Source organism: Schistocerca cancellata, chromosome 6 (assembly GCF_023864275.1).
Source record: "Schistocerca cancellata isolate TAMUIC-IGC-003103 chromosome 6, iqSchCanc2.1, whole genome shotgun sequence".
Lineage (NCBI taxonomy): Eukaryota > Metazoa > Arthropoda > Insecta > Orthoptera > Acrididae > Schistocerca > Schistocerca cancellata.
Genome location: NC_064631.1, coordinates 148272182 through 148281323, shown reverse-complemented (window position 1 = coordinate 148281323; position 9142 = coordinate 148272182). Strand labels below are relative to the sequence as shown.

The window sequence follows — 9142 nt, the reverse complement described above, 5'->3', positions numbered from 1 at the left end:
CTGCCCATATATTATTGCAGCCAGAAAAAAACCATGGATGGATGGTACGATGTTCAAAGAGTGGTTTCACGGCCAATTTGTTGCCTCTGTTCGAAGGTTTTCTAAGGAAAATCATTTCTCTCTCCATGCAGTCCTTTTGTTTGATAACATGCCATCTCACCCCTGCACTGAGGAATTATGCGATGGAGAAATTGTGGTGAAGTTTTTGCCACCGAATGTTACATCACTTCTACAGTCAATGGACCAAGGCGTACTACAAACATTAAAATTGATTTACAGAAAACAATTTTTAAGAACGATGATCCAAGATGATAGCATGCCTTTAGTGGTCAAAATAAAAAAGACCAATGTGAAGGGTGGTGTTTATTGGACCACTGAGGCACGGCAGAATATTTGAGAAAATACTCTGAGAAAATCGTGGAGAAAACTGTGGACATCTCTTGAATTTCAGGACAACCTAACTGAAAACGAAGAGGAAAATCTACTAAAAATGATACAGACAATCCCCAAATGTGAAGGAGACGTAGTGGATGGCAGTGGATGGGTCGTGTGGAGAACCTTACTGACGCTGATTTAGTTGCTGCTGTGACTCAAGACCAGGAAGAAGTGAACTGCTATGATGGAAGTGACAATGAGCCTGAAAGTGACAAAGGAGAGCTGGTGCCACACAGTGTCATAGCAGAAGCCCCTGACCTCGTACCATGTTATTTGGAGCAACAGCCCACTGCTACACCTGCTGATTTGATGTTTATGAGACAATGGCGCAACTATGCCTCACATAATAGACTGTCTTCATTATGCCAAAAAAACAATGACTGAGTTTTTGTCATCTAAAAAGTAGGGATAAAATGTCCACTGTATTTTAGTAAGTTTGACAGCTTTTCTTTCATTGTTAATCATTGTTTAAACCTAATGTTTTGTTGTCAATTTTTCTAATATATGTTTACTGTACTGTGTAAATTAAAATAGTGTGTATGTACAGCAGTTTACTGCACAGTTTTCCGTACTTAGACTAACGTTTCAAGCATCGCCACCTTGATAGTATAGCAACAGAAGTCGACATCCTTTGATGAGACCCATGTTGTAACTGCGACTGGGACGGTCGCAGGGTAGCAACGACGGAAAGTGCAGCGGGACCCGTGGAGAGGCCTGCGAACAACAACACAACAGGAGAGGACGGACACAACCAACGAAGAACATAACAAGTACAACAAGATCGAACAATGGAGTCACAAGGAAACAAAAACGTCCACTCGTACACAGGAAGTAAGCTCTCTAGCGCGAAGCAGGGTGTCAACCAACGTATGCGAGATTAGACTGACTGGTTGAGTGAGAGGCAGGTGCTGAAGTATGTTATCGGGGGCGCGCTATTGGCCACTGGGGCCACGTGTTCCACTGCGGCGCCCTCGCACTAAAAGTGGGCCAGGAGGCGTGCGCCACCACAGCTTATGGCACGATGGTGCAGAGACCCCTATGGGTCTTTGACATTTATGACATCTAGCGCGGATTCAAATTCCATGGCGCTCGGTACCAGATCCCTCCCCTCTGAAACTTGCACGTAGGGGTGGAAACGCCCTGGACGGTGCCGAGGTGGGCAGCAGTGGGAAGAGGAACTGGGCATATCAGCCGCAATTGGCGGGAGGAAGGGACGCCTGAGGTATCCATGACAGCCGATCCAGAGTCCAGGGCGGGGAGGAAGCCGCCGATTCACCCAGAGGTGGAGAGGGCTAGCGGCAGGCCCGCGGGGAGACGGTAACTGGGGGCTGGGATGATGACCCGAAGGAGGTAGGGAAAGAGGCGGCGGCGCAAGTCCTGTGGTAGCACGAGGGCGGAGCTGATTATGATGGCAGCGCTCCAACCCTTTTGACGTCTGCACCGACGTCACACATCGCCCATGGGCCGTGACGACCATGGCGGGTGTCCAACCCGCCTTGCGCCCGTACTCGCGGCCCACACGGCCATGCCAGGGGCATACCGCTGCGAGGGCCAGGAGTGGGAGCGAGAGGAGGATGGCATCAGCAAATGGAGCAGGGTCCGTAGCTGTCGCCCGTGAAGGAGCTCTGCCGGACTGCATCTGTCAATTGGCGTAGTGCGATGGGTGCTCAAAAACAGGATGAGGGTCGATGTGGTTGGAGATGTGTCGACCGCCTTAGTCAACTGGTGTTTAAAAATGCGGACAAGCCTCTCTTCACATCATTGGATGAAGGGTGGAAAGGGGGCTTATGGATGTTTTCAATACCGTTGGCCTGACAGAAGTCGTGGAAGGAGGACGCCGTGAATTGGGGACCATTATTGGAGACCAACGTGTGGGGCAGGCCCTCAATGATGAGAACCTGGGCCAGGGCCATGAGTGTAGCCTCCATGGTGGTGGATGCCATGGGGGCAACATATGGATATTTGGAGTAGGCATCAACAATGAGTAACCAGACGGACACCAAAAATGGGCCCGCAAAATCGATGTGAACGCAATCTCAGGGCCGGTGAGGGGGGCTTGCCTGGTGACGCGCACAGACAGTACACCCATGGACCAGGCGCTCAATATCGCCATCGATGCTGGGCCTATACACATGCCAGCGAGCCAAAACTTTCATAAGGGACATAGCCCAGTGCCCGCAGTGTAACAAACTGAGCACCCAAAGCTGAAATTCAGGAGGGATGACCAACCAGTGGGCATCTGACTCCATGGCCAACAGAAGGACATCATCGACACGGAGAGCCTGTGTGACAGGTGGCGCCAGGGGCTGAAATCAGACTGCATCTGACAAGTAACATAGGACGGCCACCTGTGGACCACATAGTTGAGAACCTGATGCAAGACAAAGTCGCAGCAGGTAGCTGCAGCAACATGAGCAGCCATAAAAGGTAGACTGTCCAGGGCATCCTGGCAGGCGGAGTCAGTGTGGAAGCAGAGGGCCTCCTGTTGGTCAAAGGCAGGATCGGCGCCTGTTGGGAGACGTGACAAAGTGTCCGCATTAGCATGGTGGGCGGTGGGCTGTAACCAGATGGTGTAAGCGTAATTAAGTAAAAACAGTCCCAGTGCTGGAGACATTGAGCCGTCCACTCGGGAAGGTGAGAGTGGGGTCCGAAAAGTGTAACCAAGGGGTTATGGTCCGTCAGGAGGGTGAACTTTGCCCCAAAGAGATAGGTGTGAAATTTTTGGATGGCGAACACAATCGCTAGGGCCTCCTTTTCAATCTCAAAGTAGTTCCGTTGTGCTGGGGTCAACATCTTACAGGCATAAGCGATGGGCTGTTCAGAGCCATCGGCATCCCAGTGCGCGAGGACAGCCCCAATGCTGAATGCCGACACAGCTGCCACACGAAAGGGGCGGTCCAGAAAGAAGGGAGTAAGGCAAGGGGCGGACTTCAGCATCGCCTTTAAATGGAAAAAAGCCTGGTCACAGGCAGGAGTCCAAACAAAAGGTACACCTTTGCGAAGCAAGTGATTGAGGGGTTGAGCAAGGGATGCAGTCTGGGGCAAGAACTTTAAGTAATAAGTAACCTTGCCCAAAAACACCTGCAGTTCAGATAAGTCCTTGGGACGAGGAAGGGCACAATCGCCGCAACATTACGACCTGAAGGGCGAATGCCATCTTTGCTAAGCCAGTGGCCTAAGTATTCCACTTCTGGCTGAAAAAAAACAACACTTTTCCAGCCAACAGCGTAGATCAGCAGACTGCAGAATGTGAAATAAGGCGCTGAGGTTTTGCAAATGTTCCTGGAGGGAATGCCCGGTGACTAAGAGGTCATCCAGATAATTCACACATGCAGGGATCGGCTGTGTAAGCTGCTCCAGGAATCGCTGGAAAATGGCTGGCGCCGAATAGACACCAAAGGGAAGGCGCTTGTACTTATACAATCCGAAAGGCGTGTTGATAACCACGATGTTCTGAGATTCGGCATCCAAGGGCAACTGGTGATATGCCTCAGCTAGGTCGATCTTGAAAAATTACTCTGCCCCGGCAAGCTTGGCAAGAAGGTCTTCCTTTCGGGGAAAGGGGTGTCAGCAAGGGACTGAGCATTGACTGTAGCGCCGAAGTCCCCACACAACCAAAGGGACCCACTGGGTTTCCGTATGACTACCAGTTGTGTCACCCATGCACTGTAAGTTACAGGTTCCAGCATGCCAGTGGCCTGGAGCTGATCAAGTTCCTGCTTGACCACTGGGCGTAAGGCCACCGGAAGGGGCTGGGCCCGGAAAAAGCGAGGCTGTGCATCCAGCCATAGGGTGATGTGTGCCTGAAAGACGGAAGCACATCCAAGATCCAGTGCAAACAACAACACAAAAGCGGAGCACAGTTCGTCCAAGTCCTGAAAGGGAACAGCTGTGGAAATGACCTTAACTTCGTCAGAAATTGAAAAGCCAAACAGTTGAAACGCATCCAGGTCAAAAATATTCGAAACCGACGTATGGTCGACGACAAAGAGGGCAAGGAGCCGGGGAACACGCTTGTATGTCGCCTGGACGACAAACTGCCCATGAAGGGGAATGGAACCGTCTCCATAGGTGACCAAATGGCGAGAGGGAGGCGACAACGCAGGAGAGCCCAGCCAAGTATATGTCGCCATATTAATCAGGGAGATGGTGGCCCCATTGTCGACCTGAAAACTGGCATCCTCTGTGAAAATGCGAAGTGTGAGAAAAAGCTTCCGCACTGATGGGTCATCCTGTGGGACCACCGATTGCAGAGCATGGACGGTATTTGAGGCCCAGGAGGGGCAGCGCTGGATCGAGTCGAGCGACTACGACAAACCGATCGGATGTGGCCCTCCTTGTTACACAGCGTGCACGTTTTCAAGTGGTGGGGACAGTCAGCCTGTGAATGGACAGTAAAGCACTGTGGGCAAGATGGAAGTGGGCCGCGCGACCGGCGACGAGGGCCGACCGAAGGCACCGACGCCGACGCCATAGAGACGTCGGAACACGAGGAGTCCTGACGGCACTGGCACTGGCCTCTGTCGGCCGGGCCACGTCGACGTCGTGAGGGGGGAAACCGCCGTGACGCCGCAATTGCTGCCACCTGTGGTCGCGCCATAAGATGCTCGTTAGCCGCTTCAGCAATTTCAAAGGAGTGGGCAATGTGGAGAATCTCTTCCAAGAAGGGGTTGTCGAGTTTCAACGCCGCAGTACGGACCTCAGGGTCGGAAACCAGCTGAACTACCACATCCCAGATCAGGGAGTCCATATATGAAGCCTTACACTGCTGATTGGTGCATGTAAAATCGCATCGATGGCTGAGACCCTGCAAGTCCATGACCCAGGAACGATATGATTGACCAGGCTGTTTATGGTACTGGTGGAACTCCAGCCGAGAGGCGACTACATGTTAGCATTGGGAATAATAGTTTGTCAGCAAAAGGCAGATCTCCTGGAAAGAGAGAGCCACAGGATCGGACAACCGTGCCAACTTGCGGAGAAGAAAGAACATGTCTGGAGAGGCCCAAGACAAAAACAACAACGGCTGCAAGGAGTCGTCCGTGACTTGAAAAGCTGTGAAATGTTGTTTCAGCTAATGTAAACAGGTTTCCCAGTCCTCTTTAGCGTCATTAAAGGGTGTAAATGACGGTGGACGTGGGAAAGCAACGGACATCCGAGGACTCTGAAGCTGTTGTGGTAACACATCCCGGGTATTGACTTTGTCCGTTAGCATCTACAGCAACTTTTGTAAGATGTCTAACTGGAGCTGCTGCTGCTGCATGAGCTGCTGCTGTTGCTCCAACAGACAGACCAACTTCGCCTCCATACCAGCAACGATCACTGCTTACGTCGTCGCCAAAATGTTGTAACTGCAACCGGGACGGTCGCAAGGTAGCAATGACGGAAAGCACGGCAGGACATGCAGAGAGGCCCGCGAACAACAACACGAGAGAGGATAAACACAACCAATGAAGGACAGAACGAATACAACAAGATCGAACAACGGAGTCACAAGGAAACAAACACTTCCACTTGTACACAGAACAAGGAAGTAAGCTGTCTAGCGCGAAGCGAGGTGTCAACCGACATATGCGAGATTACACTGACTAGTTGAGCGAGAGGCAGGCGCTTAAGTATGCTATTGGTGCGCCGCTATTGGCCACTGCGACCACGTGTTCCACTGTGGCACCACACACTAAAAGCGGGCCAGGAGGCACGTGCTGCAACAGCTTACGGCGTGATGGTGCAGGAACCTCCACGGGTCTTTGACGTCCATGACGTCTGGTGCAGATTCAAATTCCGCAGCGCGCAGTACCAGAACCCCCAGTCACTATCAAGTGGCTACTTCCTGTTTGTGTTTGAAGAAATGCATCCAGACAGGTTTTCATCCCTCCTCAGAACATTGAGTTCCTATTCGCTAATGTTGGGGACAAAGGAAGAGCTAGCACAATTGTGCCAGCAAAAATAGCGAGAAATAGTCGATTTGCTCTACATTATCAAAGTAATTGTTTTTAGATGAGTGAAATAGATCACTTAAAACACTCACCACACTCTCATGATGATTCTCATTCATAACAAAACATTTTCAGCGTTTGAGAATCACACAAAAACATTTTGCATATCAAGTAATTAAATTTCTGCCACAAGTAGGGCTTACGTCTAAGAATATTCGAGGTCTTATATGCATCGATCTTTGGCAACACAAGCATCCTCCTCCACCACAACGTTTCACCCCTACACTAAACATATCTGGCGAAGAAAACCTTCCAATCGCACACACTTGTAATCACGAAGATTGCATCATGTGCCAACTGCACCCACATCTGCCAGGGGAGACCCTCATGCACGCTAGCCATTCTGGCATTGGCGTGCACTACTCCTAGCATCCACAAGCAGGCTATACCGGATGCTCAGAGCTCGGAGAGACTGTCACTGTGACCGCTAAACAGTCAACCGATCAATTTACATTGGGGGATAATCATCCAGGGCAAACACTCGCCATACTGAACCTTCTCAAGCAACACATACATCCGCTTCTGTCGCTGCTGATCCATTATGCTGATCAGTTCGCTATTCAGCAATCCAAAGGTTTCTCCCACGGGGATTTGGCCCTGTGATTGTGTTGTGGCCAAGTGCTGACAGATTGGAGAATTCTTTGTCACTAACGAGCTGTCACAGATTAAGCTGCAGCCTCTGGTCGACTGAAGCCTCGTGCCCACTTCTGTCAGTGACCGTGGCACTCTGTGAGACTTGCAAGCATGACTTGAATGTAAATTTCTTACTGCAGTTCCACCCCCAACAAGCAGACATGACTTGGACATATACTTCAAACTGTAATTCCACCCCTGACATAGACTCTCACCATTAAAAAAAAAAAATCCACTTTATACAAGTGGAGACAGGGGTTTTGCCAATACATGTCGAATTTCATACTCGCAATGTAGATTCTTCCCTTTTATGTGTGTTATTTTCGAAGACATATGAAATCAGATCATAACTAAAACGTTTTCACATCGCTAAAGTATCGTTACTTGTGAACATCCTGTACAGCGGTATGGCATAGGCTATATTTCCTCAAAATATTCGCTCATCAGGTTAAAAAAATCTGTACTTATCAGCTTAATATCTGTTATGTTTTGCATCACAGGACTAGAATATTAAACTCATTTTTGGCTCATGACAGAGTGCTAGGAGCATCTTCTACTTGGGTCACAGGATGCCTCCTAACTTTCGAACTCCCTTTAAGTAGCCAAATGCCACGACACCTACTAAGTCTCTTAATGTAGCAGCACAGAGGAGCTATATATATTAGGTTAATAATATGTATCACTTTATAAATTCGGTAATATAGCTGATTTTATTACGCTGGCTATCTCTCTCTGTGTAGGTGTGGCACTGGAATTTTCTTAAAAGAAACGCCTGATTACTGTTCCAACTCGCGAATCATGTCTGTTTCTGCCTTACTTATCATGTCACTTTCTGCCTTACTTCCGCCCACCCACTGGCATGTCACTGATATCAAATTGAGTTACTGATTAATTAAACTGATCATGAGAGCTCCTTTGCATGATGATTAATTTTTTTCGTGCAGTCGGGTTACATTCACCGGGTAGTTCAAAATGCCAGTCCCTGGAGGGAAGATGGTGCTCTTTTCGAATACTTTTGAGAAATGACATTTGAAGCTGACTGCAGAAGGATTCTAACGCCACCAACATACATTTCACGCAAGGACCGTGAAGATAAGATGTGAGAAATGTTGCTGTGCTCATACGGAGGCATGTAGACAGTCTTTCCTTTCCTCACTCTGTCTGCGAGTGGAATGGGAAAGGAAATGACTCGTAGTGGTACAGGCTACCGTCCACCATGCGCTGCATGATCGATTGCGAGGTATGCATAAAGATGTAGATGTAGATTTACTCTGCCTATTAGAATGTCAGCCCATCCATTTATAGACACTCAAGCTTCACCGAAGAATGTTGTGCCTTATTCATCAAGAAAACAAAAGACAGAGCTTCTGCCGCTGACAGTTTCTTGGTAAAAATCTTTGTATTAGCCTCTAATTTTCTCATTGCAGTCACTTTGCGAGATGTACATGAGCGGTTAGAATATGTTCGCCCACAACACTTAGAAGAAGTGGTATAGAGCTGACTTCTCAACTCCCCTTTCGTCAGAGTATAGCTTACCTGCAATATTCTCACGAAACTTCTTGTCTTTCATAAATAGCATTTGAATACACCTGATTTCAATAAGTAAAAGATGTCCCCCACCAAGTCACAGACCCCTGCTAGTTTCTCGAAATCCCATCACATTCTGACAGCACTGTTCCATTAGTTAGAAGACTGTCTAGTCCTCCACCTGTCAATAATCAGGTAGAGGGCTGCCACAACGAGAAAAATAGCACTCTAACTTACAAGAAGAGATTCACAACCATCAGAGTATACGCGGATGGCGTAAAGAAATTCAGAAGCATAACACCTACAATTCATCGATATCGAATGACTGTCTATAAATATCCCCTGTATGTGTCCTAATCTCCATTATCTTATTACCATGATTACCACACTTACGACAGCGTATTGGTGTTGACAGCACAGTGTTTCTTCTCTCTCTCTCTCTCTCTCTCTCTCTCTCTCTCTCTCTCTCTCTCTCTCTCTCTCCCCAATCGTTATTTTTGTAACATGCAATGGAGTAGAACTACAAACTATAAAAAGATCGCTAACATCAC

General features: G+C 48.6%; 1 pseudogene; it reads left to right on the top strand.

The window, feature by feature from the left end:
• The first annotated feature begins 7483 nt into the window (after positions 1-7483).
• LOC126090314 (U2 spliceosomal RNA) lies at positions 7484-7649 on the top strand (annotated as a pseudogene).
• The last annotated feature ends 1493 nt before the right edge of the window (positions 7650-9142 follow it).